Raw genomic sequence first — 12843 nt, 5'->3', positions numbered from 1 at the left:
GCCTAAGGCCAGTCTTTAGAGCCTAGAATTACCTCATGGAGCTGGAACGCCCTGCCTATAGACGTGACCTAGCTCTCCTCCTATGTCATAGAACAAGGCAGATGATAGAGCAATCGCCTGACATTTGTATCAATGAAATCATTATATTGCTGATTTAAACATCAGCTCACTGCAGCCCAGGAGGGTGTGTGTGTGTGTGTACGTGCACACATGTGCATGGATGTGTGTGTGTGCTCCAGTTTCTAAAAAATGACTTTATATCATTTATCCACCCAGAGGGGGAGAGAAGTGGCTTTTTGTGGGTACCGGTGCATTGTGCCTGAAACACCCCCTATTAGATCCTGTTGTCATTTTCTCTGTCTTATGGGTAAGCAAACTGAACTCTGGAAAAGATAAGTAATTTCCCAGAGTCATGCAGGTTTTATATGGAAGAATAAAGCGCAAGCCAGATTTGTCACTTTCTGCACAGATCATGGGTGCTGCTGTGTTCCCTGGTTGGGGTAACCCGTGAACAAGAGAAGAAAGTCGGAGTGTGAATAACTGGAGTCCAGGAGGCATGGCAGACAATAGGATGCAAGAGTTGAAGCTGGGACTGGCCTAGATAACCAGCAGCTCTTGCCAAGACAGGAAGTCAGAGGCTAACTATAGACTGCAGCTGAGCCAGAGGAACCCATCAGCCTCGGGACTCTAACATCTCCTGCTGGTTATTTTCTGTTATTCCCGCTCTCCCCTGCGGTGTCCTGTGTTTAAATCTAGAAACCAAGAGGGAAAGCTAGGTGAGCAGCATGCCCACTTGTGAATTTATTTAGGAGGAGAGAGAACTATAGTATTGGCCAGGGCGATTTTTGAGAAAATCCACAGATAAGGGAAGAGATGGCCAGATCCCCGCTTGCTCAGGAAGAGTAAAGGGGCTCCCAGGAGTCAGCTGGGACCAGTGGCTAAACACATTCACTGTTCCAGGAGAGACTTGAGGAGCCGCTACTAAGTACCCAGTGCTTGGCTAAGCCGGGTCGGGGATGAGGCTGCTGGAGGGTTTGTGTGGCTAGGATAGTCAGGAAAGACTCTCCCAGAAGACAGGCTTAAGGCGAAACCTGGAGGATTTAGGGATTTAGGCCTAGAAGGGAGAAAGTGGTCAAGGCACAGAACGCCGCTGGGTCCTAGAGGGAGAAGGACTAGCAAGAGAAGAGCTCATTGCGGCCAGGACAGATGGTGCCCAGAGAGTCAGCCTGGAGAGAGAAGCAGGATCTGGGTCACGGTGCCCTTGTAAACCAGAGAGGGTCTTGTCCTTCCTGTAATTGAATGTTCTGGGACACTGAAGTGGGGGTTCAGGATAGGATTCACATCTGCAAAGTCATTCCTGCTGCCCTGTGGGAAATAGACAAGAGGTGCAAGAAAGAAGAGATCAACGTATGAAGAAGTAATTAAGTTTTTGAGCCAGGTTCTTGCTATATTGCCGAGGTTGGCCTTGAACTCCTAGGCTTACGTAATCTTTCCACTCCAGCCTCTCTAGTAGATGGGACTGCAGGAATGTGTTACTATACTTGCCTGCAAATAGCAATTAACAAGGCCTGTTGTAGAAAATTTCAATCCCAACCCAGGGTTTCTACCCCACTTTTGCTTATTCAGTTCCCAGATAAAAAACACACAACTTTAATTTTTTTGCAATAAACTTTAAACAGCACAAGATCTGGGCAGAGATCTACCCTCTATGCTATTATGATTTATTTTCCTATCATAACCTTGAGTCATTACTTACTGTTTCATCTGGGCTACTCTTAACTCCAATTGGCCAGCCCTCAGGGCCCTGTTTTTATAAACTCACCTAACCCATGGTGTCTTAGTTAGGGTTTTACTGCTGTGACCAAACACCATGACTAAGGCAAGTCTTATGAAGGACAACATTTAATAGGGGCTGGCTTACAGATTCAGAGGTTCTGTCCATTATTACCAAGGCAGGAGCATGACAGCATCCAGGCAGGCATGGTACAGGCAGAGCTAAGAGTTCTACATCTTCATCTGAAGGCTGCTGGGAGAAGACTGGCTTCCAGGCAGCTAGGATAGGGTCTTAAAGCCCACATCCACAGTGACACACCTACTCCAACAGGGCCACACCTAATAGTGCCACTCCCGGGGCCAAGCATATACAAACCATTGTCCTCATGGTGGAGAGCAGGGAAGCATGCAGGCAGGCACTGGAGCAGTAGCTGAGAGCTACATCTTGACCCACAGGCAGAGAGAGGGACTGGGCATGCCATAGGCTTTTGAAACCTCAAAGCCCACACAGTGACACATCTCCTCTAACAAGGCCGCAACTCTCAATCCTTCTAATCTTTTCAAATATCACCACTCTCTGGTGACTAAGCATTCAATTGTATGAGCGATGGGCCATTCTCATTCAGACCACCACCACACCTATTCTGGGATGAAGGGATGGAGGCAGAAAGAAGCTCTTAGACTCTAGACATTTGATGAAGGGAAACTCAGCAAATTTAGTGGAGACTTGGATGCAAGGAACAACTAAAGAGAAGCCAGGGGCACCCATAGGACCCAGCAAGGTAGACAGGTTTTGGTAAGTTTCTAGAGTAGGCATCAGACCTGGCTTTAGAGTCAGGCCTGACTCAGGCACACCAAGGGTGAATGCTCACGCTGCTCCCTCTGTGCAGAAAGAGCAAGCAGGCCAGAGTAGCCACACATCTGAGTTTAGGAGGGAGGCTTAAGCTGGAGGTAGGCACGAATGGGGGTCAGTAGCATAGAGATGCTTTTAAAAGTCAGCCAAGGAACAATGGCTCCTAAGGAGAGGAAGACACCCAGGTCAAGGCTGAGGAGCCCAGCCATTCAGAGACCAGAGAGAGGTGGACATGTAGCCACAGGTCAACTCCAACTGCTCCCTCTGCTGGAGGTGAGGGAGGGTGGGGCCAGAGCAGGTAATGTGAAGTGAGGAGGAGGACTCTCAGTCCTCAGTTCTCAATGTGTGTGGTGACCACCGGGAAAATCATATTTCTGATGGTCTTAGGAACCGAGACACTGCTTAGTAGCAAACTTACAGTTATGAGGTAACACCAAAAATAAATTTATGGTTGTCAGTTCCTAAGACTATTGGAAATATATTTTTCCGTTGGTCTCAAGGTGACAGTTGTATGAGCTCGCAACTATAATACAGTGAGGTAAAGTTGTTATAGATGTGGGTTCAGGAAAAGAAACTGAATGAAGTGTCTATGGTCCCTGGTTCTCCAAGCTGGGGGTTGGTGTAATGCGTGGGAGACATCGTGGAACTGGGAAAGGTGGAAATCAAGAATGCAGAGGCTGGTAACCGTTTCAGACCCAGACTCTTCTGGGGAGGTTCCCAGGGTCCCATGGAAGCTCTTTCCCTTCCCATGCTAAGCCCCTTTCTGTAGGTGGTTAGCCTTCAGTTCTCCCAAGAAGCCTAGTTGCTACACTGTAGCCCTTTATACCCCCACCCCTCCATCAGCAGTGCTGGGGTCTTGTCTATCTTCATTTCCATCTCCATCCTCAGGTCCTGGTCCCCACCCCTTCCCGGACAAGCTAGGCTCCTTAGCAGAACTGCCTTCTAAAACCAGGATTACTGTGTCAGGCAAAGAGACACAGCCTGGAGCCTTGCCCTCACCAAGGAGGGATGTTTTCTCAAAAACAGTTGCCTCATTTCCTGGTGTTGAGAAATCAGACTTGTTGACCCTCTTACATTTCACACTGTTTGAAAACAGAGGAATCTGCCTGCACAGAACTGTTCAGAGAGAAGCGAGCTAACCCTATCATGCCTGCCACCCTCCCATCTGAGCTGCTCTAGCCTGCAGTCAGCTCAGGGCTCTGGCTGGCTCTCTTCTGTAGGCTTGTCACACTCACCCTGTCCATGTCCTGCCCTTCTTTGAGCCCTCCAATTGGAGCACACACCCTGGGGGTCCTGACTGAGGCCTGAGGACATGGTATTGACTGAATCTTCTGTGACATGAACAGCATTTAGGGCTCTACCTGAATACCGGATCTCTCTGAAAACTCCATGGATCACCGGGCCCACCAGCCTCTCTCTTTCCTTTGAATATATTTGGCTTGTTCATTGCTCATTGTTTATGGCTCATTTAGTCGGGAACTACAATCCTTTGTGGGGGTGTGTTCTAGAAACTCCAGGAGATCAAGCCTTGAGCCAGGGTGGCATCTCATTAACCTCGTCTATATCCTCAGCTGAGGTCTTTTCTATGCAAGGGATGAATTCTGACTAAAGTTTATGTGAGAAATGCAGCATACATGCAGCCTGTGACAATGCCCCTTGATAGCTAAGAGCATGGTCTATCCATACCAGGCTACAGAGAAATCCATTTATTCGTTTAACAAGTATTTTCTTTTAAAGGCAGAGCCTCAGTATATAACACAGGCTGGCCTGGAACTTGCAGTCCACCAGCCTCTGCCTACCAATGTGCTTTGATCCCAACAAACACACCTGAGCATCTTACCATGTGCCAGAAGTGAAGTGGGACACTGGTGTCAATAATTAACCAGGCTGATGAAGTTCTGCTTACATGGAAACCTTCTTTCAGCCAATGGGACATTATTCACAGGAGGGAATCAGGTAGAGCACAGAGTCTCAGGTGGGAAATAAACTGAAATGGGGCATTGGTGCTGGGATGCCTCTTTAGGAAATGACCCAGGATGAACTGCTGAACCAAGAAGGTCTGTGGAGGAGTATTCCAGAAGGGACAGATCAGGCAAATCTTCGAGGTTAGGAAAGGTGGGGAGAAGAGATGGGTGACTGAATGAGTTCTGTTGGGAGCCGACTTTTAGCAGAAAGCGGCTATCAGCTTTGCAGCCATCTTGAGCCATATACCCTGACATGAGACTTGTTTTACATCAGCCTACAACAGCTGAGCACACTCTGATAATCTTGGTTTAGATACCTTGGATGTGTGAGATTAAAGGTGTGTGACTTAAAGGTGTGATTTAGAGATCAGATTTAGAGACAAGACCTAAGGGTATGACTTAAAGGTGTGACCAAAAGGCATGGCTTAGAAGTGAGACATATAAAAGGCGAGAGGCAGACAGGAGAGTTCAGAACAATTTGGAGTAACAGAGATTCAGACACTAGGAGTAGGAGTAGACATTAGACACTCGGAAGAGAACAGGATTGAGTGCAACTAGGAACTCAAGACTTGGGACTTGGACTAGGAAGAGAGACTAAAGAATAAATGGGATTGAATCACACTCTATTTGGTCTCCATTCTTCTAGTCCGTCCTCACTCTCTCTCTTGCTGAACCCTGACCCGCAGACTGAAGCAGCAGCTTGGGCCAGGAAACAGTAGCCGCCAAACGCGGAGTGGAGAGGGCCCCAACATTTTTGCCGCCCAAAGTGGGGCAGCTCGGGCCTCAACAGGGTACCAGAAGAGGAGAGGGAAGAATGGCTGCATTATGGTATGCTCTGTGTGTATGTCTGTGTGTGTTTGAAAGTGTGTATGAGTTTGTGAGTGTATGTGTGTATGTGTGGCTCATAGGGAGGGGGCCAACAGGAAGTAGTTCAGAGAAGAGCAGAAAGTCTGCCTTAGGTGAGGACTTGTTTTTCTAGCATCTCTCTGTGTGTATGCATGTGAGTGTGCGTCCTGAAGAGGGTATTGGAGCCCCAGGAGCTGGAGTTGCAAGCAGCTAGAAGCCACTTGATGTGAGTCCTGGGAATTGGCCTCTGACCCTCTGGAAGAGCAGCTGAGTCATCTCTCTAACACCCACCCCATTGTGGTATAGTGTGTGTGTGTGTGTGTGTGTGTGTGTGTGTGTGTGAACTTGAGCACATTTTCTGGGTCTTACTTTACTCATTTGTATACTCAACCTTGGAGGTGTGGTGGCCCAGGTCTAACATTCCAGGATTTAGCAGGCAGAGACTACATAGGGAAAAAAAACCCTGGCTCAAAAACCTAAAACCACAAACCAAATCAAAGCCAAACAAAACCAAACCCCTTAACCTTGAGAGTTCGTGTGAGGATTAAGTGGTTCAACAATCAACACTCCACCATACTGACTTCTGTTTGGTTCCTGGTAACAGTCTGAAAGTCAGACACTATGGAAGAGGCTGGGGTGACAGGATCCTTTAGAGCAATGTTTCTCAGCCTTTCCTGATGATGTGACCCTTTAATACAGTCTCTCATATTGTAGTGCCCCCAACCATAAAATTATTTTCATAGCTACTTTGTTACTGTAATTTTGCCACTGTTATGAATCAGAATGTAAATATCTCTAATTTGCAGTGGTCCTAGGTGACCCCTATGACCCTCCCAAAGGGGTCATGACCCACAGGTTGAGAACCATTGCTCTAGGGCATGGGGTCCTGAGCATGTATTCTCCCTTGCTCTCACATAGTCCCCTCTGTGCCCCTACCCTTTCTCCCCCACCACCTCTCTCCCCCCCCCGCTCTGTCTCTCTGCCCCCACCTCTCTCATCTCCCTTTTCCTGCCACAATTTCTCACTGTCCTCTTCATGTTCTTTCAAGCTGCGTCATGTCAACTGCCCCCAATCTGGAAGATATTTTAGAGACAGCATTACTCCTGTTTATTTCATGCTTTTTTTTTTTTTTTTTTTGTCTTGCCTTAAAAATCCAAAATGTTCATGTTTTACATATCTCTCTTAATTAAAAGACCAGTATTGGAACAAAAAATAAGGGATTATATACAATGGTATGGCCTGGGATGATTATCTTTTTCCACTGAAGTCACAGTCCCTTAATAGAAAATGGCTCCCACCACTGGATTAAAGGATTAGGAAGATTTTGTCTGCAGGCATCTGGGGCTCTCTGTGTGCTGTGTCAGACATCTCTCTACCAGCAGGCTGAGGGGGGCACTCAGGATGCTCTCCAGAGGCCAGTAACCTCTGAGTCATCCCAGAGGTGTTCTGGATACAGCCTGGACGTCATATTCCACTGCTGGCTACCTTTGGCTAGCTCTATGGTTGAAGTGGCTCAGGGTGGACAGACAAGATGGTCCAGCTGAGGTCACCAATGGAAACAGAGGCCCTGAGTAATTGGTAAAGCAGGCGCTGAGGCAAAGGGCAGCATTAGACACCTGTCTGCCCATTGTTGTGAGCCCTATGCTTGCCCAAGACAGACAGACGTTCCTCTGAGTAATGTGTGCGGGATGCCAGGGGAGGCGCTGTGGACCCAGCTTCTTACATCTAACTCAGCTTATGTTAAAGGGTCTTCTGCCTGGAAGAGCAGGGTGCACAGTCTGTGATTGGCATCAAGTGGAGGACAGGGCCTTCCCTTTTATTCTTTTTAGAGAGTGGACATCCAGTGATGGCAGTGGCTGGCTGTGGCAACCAGCCCACTGTATATATAGTAGGACTCCAGTGAGAAAAGTTCTTGCTCTAGGTCACAGAAGAACACAGTAAGAAAAGGCAGTGTGAACTTCCCTTGTGGTAAAACTGCAAAGGGTGACATACTTTCAGTACTCTGACTTTAAGGGTCTCTGTCCCAAATCCTTTCTTTTTTTGAGATCTTCAGTATGGCAGATCAGGAGAATGAATTCCTGAGCTGCACACAGAAGGCAGCCCAGGACTTACACATAGGTGTAAATAAGCCACCTGTGATGTACTGACAGGCACTTTCTAACATGAGCAGGGTGGATGTTTCCATCCCTATGGATACTGAAGTAAGAGCACCCACAAAAGCTGTTGTCAGTGTGAGGATCTTACATTGGACCCCACCTCAGACTGTGAGGATTAAGTGATCAGATAATGAAGAGGAGGCAGGAAAGAAGACCACCAACTAACCAGTCTGCACTCTGATAGGGTAGGCTAGCTCATCCTTCCCCTGGATGCTCTGGTTGTGGGGAGGGTGAGGACCAAGTAATGGGCATAAGAGTGACGGACATGGGGTCTTTGTGTTCTTTGTCTTTAGATGTCTCTCCTTCCCAGACAGTCCCCCTCGGAACCCTGCCATGGAGTTTGGTTGCCAAGAAATGGAGGGGAGGGTGGGGTATGAGACCCAGGAAGACGTCTTTGGTTAAGCCTGGGCTTTGGTTGCCTGACCTCTTTGGGTTATTATTGGTCTGGAAGACAGCTGGGAATGGCAAGAACATGCAGGAGGAGGGTGTGGAGTGGATTTGGGGCTACTCTAAGCTCCCAAGATCCCCCATGCCATCTGGTGGGGGCCAAGGAGGGCGATCATGCCAGGAATGTCTCTCCACTCCCTCCCCATTCACACCCTGAGCAAAATGAGGAGTGGCTCAAGAGAAATGTGGGAGCGGGTCTTTGGTGTGGAGTTTCTCTCCTTCCGGTATGTCTGGAAAATATGTGTTGCCCAAATAGCTGAACGAATTAAGAGAAGTCTATTTTTTTTTGTCTGAGGCAGGCTGTGGACTCAGAGGTGGGGGCTTTCCCCCCAGCCGGAAGATGAAGAAGCAGAGACAGTGCCTCTCAATGGTAAACCCATCCTTCACAACGTGGGAAAAGACTCAGTAAAGGCACAGTGTCAAAGCAGGGGTGGGGGGAATCGATGGAGCCTTTAGCCTCCTTCTGTACCTGAGGTGCTGAGCTTCCCAAGCCTTTTAGAGACCGTGCTTCCATGGCCTCTCCGTTGGTGCAGCTCTTCCCCCAGAGCTCTTTCTGGGTCCCCAAACTCATTGACAACAAGTCATAGAGTCCAAGGACATTCAGGTCTCTCCCACACCAGAGTCTTACAGTACAGGAAAATGATGTGAGTCTGTGACAACACGAGGTGGGATTGGGGATCTAAGCAAGGGGTGAAGGAAGCAGGAGCAGAGATGGTTTATTGTGCTTGGGCCTCAATAGATCCCTGGAAGGCTGTGTGTCCCTTTAGTCTGGGGGTAAGGACAGTGCATCAGATGAGGAACTGCCCTCGGAGGGCTCTTAGCTGGCCATGGTACCATGGACATTGAATAGTCTGGGTTCACTCCAGTGACCTCTGGGAAAACAGCAGATTTCCAGAACCTGACTCAACCCTCCTGGGGAGACCCTTGGGAGAGACATATGGATGGAAGAGAGAAATAGCCAGTGCCCTCCCTGATTGTATTGTATTTAAGGTCACATAGGCCCTGAGTTCTCAGTAAAACTGGAGCTCTGGTGCTGTCTTTTGTTACTCCCAGGTCTCTTGGGGCTAGAAAGGGTTGATTGTCAGACTGATAGAGAGCTTCAGTTCCTCAGACTACAAGGGACACATGCAATGGTTCTGGAGTCATCAAAAACATTTAATTAAAAATAAAATTAAAATAAAGCATTGCAAGATGGTCATACTGGTGGCTGTTACCAAGTCCTTTCACACAATCTTCAGGAGGGGTCGAGGCAATGAGAGCCTTAAAACCTACATTAGTTCATCATTGCCAGTGACAATGGCTGGGGAACCCCAGAACTTGAGACGTGTGCAGTTTCACTTTTTGTTAGAAGAGGGCATCAGAACTTATTACAGGTGGTTGTGAGCCACCATGTGATTGTTGGGAGTTGAACTCAGGACCTTTGGAAGATCAGCCGGTGCTCTTAACCGTTGAGCCATCTCTCCAGCCCCTTGCAGTGTCACTTTACATAGTAATTAACATGTGCAAAAATGGGAAAGAAAACACTCATATAAATCTTACAGTGTACCTAAATGCCTGTAATAGATCATGACCAAGTTAGAATAATCCTAGGACTATAAGAAGAATTTAACAGGGAGATAGTTGATAACAATTTATCTTACTAGAGTAAAATAAAACAACAAAAAAAATCTTTAAATAAATATTTGACCAAAGTATTTGTTCAGGGACATGAAAACCCTTAGCAAAGCAGGAACAGAAGGAAGCTTCCTTGCCCTGATAAACCCCCATATTAATCTAAGCACAGTGGCATAGAATTATGATCTCAGCCCTGGGGAAATAGGTGTCAAGCAGAGAATCATCAGTTCAAGGTCATCCTGTATACTAAGTTTGAGGCCAGCCTGGGCTACTTGAGACTCTGTAAAAATAGCCTCAATGAATCCCACAAATCATGTGTTTAAGGCCGAGACAATAAAAACATCCTCATTTAGACCAAGAACAAGACAGCAGGGCCTACTCTGCTGCTAATATCCAGCTCCCCCTGGAGAGCTTGTTATGATCAGAAAGCAAGAAAATGGACAAAAGGCTCTGGAATGCATGAAAGAAAGTCACTTGTCAGGAGGATGCGGTTGACCACATAGAACACTAGGCAGCATCCGCTGTATAATTAGCAGTATTAATGAGGGCAAGCTGGCTGTGGAGGGGAATGCTGGGAGGCGGAGGTGGGGAGGGGGCAGGTGTAGGACCCAGGGCAGTCAGAGACCCTGCCTCAAAAACGAAACAAAACAAAACAAGGAATTACTGAGAGAGTTGGAAAAGTTGCTAGACTCCGTGTCAGTAAGCAAAAGTCATTGAAAAGTTAGTTGCATGCTCCTGCAGTAGCTAAAGAAGAAGGCAAAACTTACAGTAATTATCAAAACTTAAACCTAGGAATGATGTGTGAGATACTTAAGATGAATATTATAAAATACTATTAAACTGTGCTGTGAAAAGATAGCACAACAAAGGAATGTAAACAAACACAGCAGAAACACATTGTTTCTGTAAAGAAAGAAACACATCGTTACTGTGGCCAGGAGATACACATCCTTACTTTGGACAAGGAGATACTATGTCCTAAAGATACTGGTTTACCCAAACAGGTCCATAGTTCAATGCAGTTCTAATCAAAGCCTGACAAGACTTTTTCATGGAATTTAACAAGATGACTCTAATATCAATGCAGAAAAACAAGGCTTAGGAGAGCATAGGAATTCTGAAGGTTTCATGGAAGAACTTCCTGTCTTCAGCATTAAAATCTACTGTCAAGTTTCACTGATGACTGAGTTCCTAGGACAGAAACAGATCTAGACTAGGAGAACAAAAAGACTCCCTTTTGTCTGGAGAAACGCTACCATGTACAGAAAGGGGACAGATGGGCCACTGGATGGCGCTGGGGAAAATCAGATCAGATCAAATCAAATTGATTCTACCTCACAGCAAATGCAGATGTTAATTTCAGAAGGATTAAACCTTAAAAGGAAAACAAACAAACAAACCAAACACACAAAACTGTTAGAATATAGAAGAGTCTCTGATTTTATAGAAAGTTTTTTTCTTTTTCTTTTTTTCTATTTTGGTCTTTTGATACAGGGTCTTGCTATGTCGCCCTGGCTGGTGTAAATTTCCATGTAGATTTGTGAGTCTCCTATCTCTGCCTCCCAAATGCCGAGAGCAGAGGTGTGAGCCACCATACCTGGCTTAGAGAAAGATTTCTTAAGACATGGGAAATTCAAACCATAAAAGATAAGATTGATGAACACAGCTCCCTTTAAAAGACAAAACCCTAGACAAGTGTGATGCTAGCTTCTAATCCAGCACTCAGAATCCTAAGAGTTGCAAGCCAGCTTGGACTATAAAGTGAGGAGAGAGGTGGGGTGGTGGGAAGGAGGGAGGGAGGGAGAGAGGGAGGGAGGGAGGGAGAGAGAGAGAGAGCACAAACTATAATTATCAAAGAGTTTAAATTCCACATATATAAAGAGCTCAGATGCTTCAATAAGATGTGCCACCCAACAGAAAATGACAGGAGACCCTGTGGACAAGAGGACCAGCCCATACATCTCTTAAGCGCAAGAAACATCCTGATGCTAATGAGACATAGTGTGGTACCAGCTGCCTCCTTACCATGCCTGTAGTGATGTTGGCTCTAAGGTGTTGTTAATGGTGTGTGCTTACCTGGGTGATGGATTCGTGACAGTTTATGTACACAAGTATTTTTAACATTCATTTTGCTTTTTTTGTTTGTTTGTTTTATGTATCTGAGTAAACTATCTCTGTCTTCAGACACACCAGAAGAGGGCATCAGATCCCACTACAGATGGTTGTGAGCTTACCATATGCTTGCTGGGAATTGAACTCAGGACCTCTGGAAGAGCAGTCAGTGCTCTTAACTGCTGAGCCAGCTCTCCAGCCCAAACATTCTTATTTATGTGTGATATAGTTTATAATTGAAACAAATAAAATAAAAGCAGTGAAGAGTCTCAGTTCTGGGTAGGTTATGATCTATTTAAGGAGGCAGGGCCTTCTGGAAGGTGCATTCAGCCATGGGGGTTGGGTTGCTCCTTTGCCTGGAGTTCAGTGGCTCTGTCAGATAGAGCTATGGGGATTTCTTTAGGACATGAGAGGGCCAGCACTGTCAGAGAAAATGCTGGATGTTCACTACCAAGGTGAAAATAACTCCATATGTTTTTCTTTCTTAAAAAATATTTACTTTTATTTTGTGTGTATTGGGTGTTCTACCTTGCATGTGTATCTGTGCACCGCTTGTATGCAGTGCCCATGGAGGAGAAGAGGGTATCAGACTCCCTGGAACTGGAGTTACAGGCTGTGGTGAGGCACCATGGGGGTGCTGAGAATGGAATCCATTCCTGTCATCTGGAAGGGCAGCCAGTGCTCTCTAACCTCTGAACATCTCTCAGGCCCTTAGCCGCGCACTCTCTTCAAATTCCGCACCTCAAGTCCAGCGCTAACGATTCAAGTCTGGGCACAGAGGCTGCACTGGGCTTCACTATCTACTATCTATGTTTAATGCTTGCTGAGTCAGCAGCAGTCTGGTGGGTACCGAGAACAAGGCTGGCTTAAGAGGGGTGCCTGCTAAACTTCAGAAAGAGACGAGGGCTGAGCAGGTAGTCACCCAGGGGGACATAAGAGGGCACCTTGTTTGTAGAGAAGTAAATAATAATTACAATCAAGCCAGCCTTGGCCTGCCTCTTATCACCCCCAAGGGCCTGTGCTCTACAGTGTCAGAGATGACGTTTCCCCCCCCTCCCTCTGGGACTGACCTCAGTTG

Source organism: Arvicanthis niloticus, chromosome 10 (assembly GCF_011762505.2).
Source record: "Arvicanthis niloticus isolate mArvNil1 chromosome 10, mArvNil1.pat.X, whole genome shotgun sequence".
Classification (NCBI taxonomy): domain Eukaryota; kingdom Metazoa; phylum Chordata; class Mammalia; order Rodentia; family Muridae; genus Arvicanthis; species Arvicanthis niloticus.
This window is presented reverse-complemented; position numbering follows the sequence as displayed.